Source organism: Octopus bimaculoides, chromosome 3 (genome assembly GCF_001194135.2).
Source record: "Octopus bimaculoides isolate UCB-OBI-ISO-001 chromosome 3, ASM119413v2, whole genome shotgun sequence".
Lineage (NCBI taxonomy): Eukaryota > Metazoa > Mollusca > Cephalopoda > Octopoda > Octopodidae > Octopus > Octopus bimaculoides.
Window position 1 is genome coordinate 85,684,128 of NC_068983.1, and position 3,418 is coordinate 85,687,545.

Genomic DNA, 3,418 nt, shown 5'->3' on the forward strand with positions numbered 1-3,418 from the left:
TATATATAATTAACGAAATAACTAAACATTGATATATCTAGAGTAAGCTTTATTGACATAGGAAAGGTTTTCCTAATAGAAATTTACCATGGGAATATAGAAAAAAACGAGCAGGTGCGCACTACTGAAAGTATAATTTTTCTATCATCCTTTCATCATTGTATACCTTTGACTTTTGTTTCTATTTATAATTCCTTTATCTATTTCTGTTGCCAACGTTTAATTTAATGTCTTATTATTATCATTATTATCCGCATCATAACTACCAGCATCATGAAAGTGCTTGAAAGAGGGCTACAGGAGTGATTGACAACAAACCGCTGAGATATAGATAGACCTGCCACCCTCTCAACTCACTCCAGAGATGCGCAGTCTTGCCAACAACAGGCAGCCCAGGCTTGTCTGGATATTACTCGATGATACCACCACTGGCACACTGAAAACCTTGCACTGTTTCGACGAACCTGCGCCAAATAAATAGTACATGAAACAAGAAAAGAAAGGGGGAAAAAAGCTAACATAATGTAAATGCTCACAGCTTAACATCATAAGTACGGAGAGGAAACCATAAAAGAAACATATGTACAATATACATGTATAACGAGGTTACACTAACATGCACATACAAATCTATGAATGTGTATGTATGTGTGTGTGTATATGTATGTGTGTGTGTGTATATATATATATATATATATATATATATATATATATATATATATATATATATATATATATATATATATATATAAACACACAAATGGGGAAAAGACGAACAATGTTTATATGTACGAGTGGGGATGTATATATATATATATATATATATATATATATATATATAAATGCATGTATGTATATATACACACACATAAACAGCGTTTGTATACGCGTGTTATGTGTGAGAAGAGACGCTCGTTGAAATTCATAACTAAAGACCTCGACTTTCATATATATATATATATAATACGTATTCCTTTTTAAACCAGTAGGAATTGTAGTGGTCAAAAATGCATGCTTTCGTTTGACTCAAGATAGATATAAACAAATACATCGTAAATACATAAATAAAACAATGACCTTAAACTATAAAGAGATAAGGATAATAATAGCAAAATAACAAAACAAAAACACTATGGTCTATGAAAAAAAAAATTAAGCAAGACTTGCTACGCAACAAAAAGCCTTCGTCTTCATACCACAATAAACAAAACAAAACAAGCTGTGTCCCTCGCCCTCTCGTGTATCTATTTATGAAGGAAAAACGAAGGCCATGGAAACTAATAGGATAGAGACAGAGGAAAGAAGAATAAACATTCATCAGATAACACCATCAAACTCCTACAATAAAAGGCAAAACTTCAGTTTCGTAATTTTAATATCCTCATGATCAAATTAATATTTGGTCAGTACCCGAGTCTATGTTTATATCAAAATATAGCACAGTAAAAATTTTCATTCGTTTGAAGTTTTTATTTTTTTAATATTTTTATCCGATGATATATGAAATGTGTATACAGTTTTTTCAGGGTTATTTTTCTTTTTCCATATAAATCAGGCACTAGGAGTGGACAAAAGCAACAAAATGCTAAATGAGATGTGATTGAAAGATAATAATAAAAATTAAAAAAATACATTTATGCTTTTGCTTTGATCAAGAAAATATACGTGTGTATATATATATAAGGTTGCTTTAGTGAATACAAGAGCAAATATCTAATAATAAATAACGCACCATGTTAGCTAGATACAATATATTCCGTTGTTATTGTTAATACTGGTGGTATGAATATGTGTGAGTGTGTGTATATGAAAGATATAGCATATCTCCTTGTATGCGTGTTGATATATAGACGTGTGTGTGTGTGTGGACTTACCTTGGGAAAGCTCTCCAGGCAGTAGTACTTCACATCATGTGCAGTTAGATGCAATATCAGGCAGCAACAGCAGGAAGTCTTAGGACATTGTAATAAACCCGAGGTAAGTAAATAGCCACGGTTGCTGCCAAAATTATGTATGTTGTGAACTACATAGAAAACAAGCATACATGGACTTATTATATTTCTTTCACTTGTTCGCTCTCTCTGTCTATTTATGTTGTGGTTGATCTCAAACAAAAGAGAACTCGAGAATACGTAGTTTTTTGTAACGCTACCTCCGATTGGTTCGATTCGATGACGCAAAAATTGCTTTATTTCAACCGCAACAAAATAGAAGTCGATATAATTTTTAGAATAAAAACTTTCCAATAACACAAGGCTCCAGAAATAGTCTTTATATACTTCTTATGACTATTTTCTCTTTTTTTCAAACCAGGTAATGTCTCAAAAGAGATTTCTTAAATACCTAACAGTAGTCGTAAGCTATCAAGAGAAATAACCAATGAAAAGCAGTTTTGCTCACGTAAAAAGGACCATGTGGATACTTCCTCAATGTTTTGGTCTGAATGTGACGTCATAGAAGGAGACGAGATAAACAGTAACAAACCTAGCAAGTTTGTTTTCAGGGATTGTTTACTGTTTACTTTCGCTCGATCTTTTTTTTATTTAATCTAATATTCCAGTCTTTAACTTCTTTCTAAATATTCATATCTTTTATATGACAAATTAATAATACATTATTTCGATTTATTTCACGGCCTTTTTTCTAAATATATTTATTTATTCGTAGTTCGCAGTAACAGTGACTTTCGCTCATATCCTCCTTGTAGTGCATAAAGAAGCATATCAAAATTGTTATCAATGAATTTGTTGAATAATATTTTGTCTCGATCCAAAAGAAAAACATTCAGAGATGTTTATTTCTTCTAAAACAACATACTACCATTAGCAACATATTCTGTTGTTGTTTTTCTTTTCTTTCTCTTTTTCTTTTTGTTCTTGCTGGTAATATTTAATTGTATATGGCAGGCAGGATGCCTTGCCATATTGTATCCTGTTTGTGAGTTCAAATTCCGTTGGAGTCGACTTTGTCTTTCATCCTCCCTGGATCGATAAAATAAGTAAGTACCAGTCAAGTACTGAGGTCGATCTTAATCCACAATAGCCATCCCACCCCAAAACTCATGGCTTTGTGTCCACGTTAGAAATCAATATTTAATTGTGATATTCTGAAGTTTTTTTTAGGTTTTATTTTTTTTCATAAATTCTTTTGTGAACGTTTATAAATATAACAAAAAATGTGAAATGTGCCTATATATTTGTGTATACGAGTGTATATGTATGCATGTTCTTTTATATTTGTGTGTTTATGTGTGCACATGTAGGTGTGTATTGACGTTGTATAGGCAAGCTTATCTATCTTTCTATATATATCATGCATATATACAGATACATGTACATGCATATATATGTGTGAACATTAAATGACTCAACATGCTCTCACTCCGAATTTAGTAAAGTCTGCTATCTGTCTGTCTATC

At 31.6% G+C, this 3,418-nt stretch overlaps 1 protein-coding gene across 4 annotated transcripts in view; it reads right to left on the reverse strand.

The window, feature by feature from the left end:
• LOC106881021 (F-box/LRR-repeat protein 20) overlaps nt 1–2,417 on the reverse strand; it is a 413,298-nt gene extending 410,881 nt beyond the window's left edge. For 2 of the 4 annotated variants that reach the window (XM_052966263.1, XM_052966259.1), the window contains exon 1: nt 1,875–2,394. The gene's annotated coding sequence lies outside the window, so the exon portion shown is untranslated. Of the gene's footprint in view, nt 1–1,874 lie in introns of all 4 variants that reach the window. The other 2 variants (XM_052966261.1, XM_052966260.1) reach the window with 2 other exon arrangements.
• Between the last annotated feature and the right edge of the window lie 1,001 nt (nt 2,418–3,418).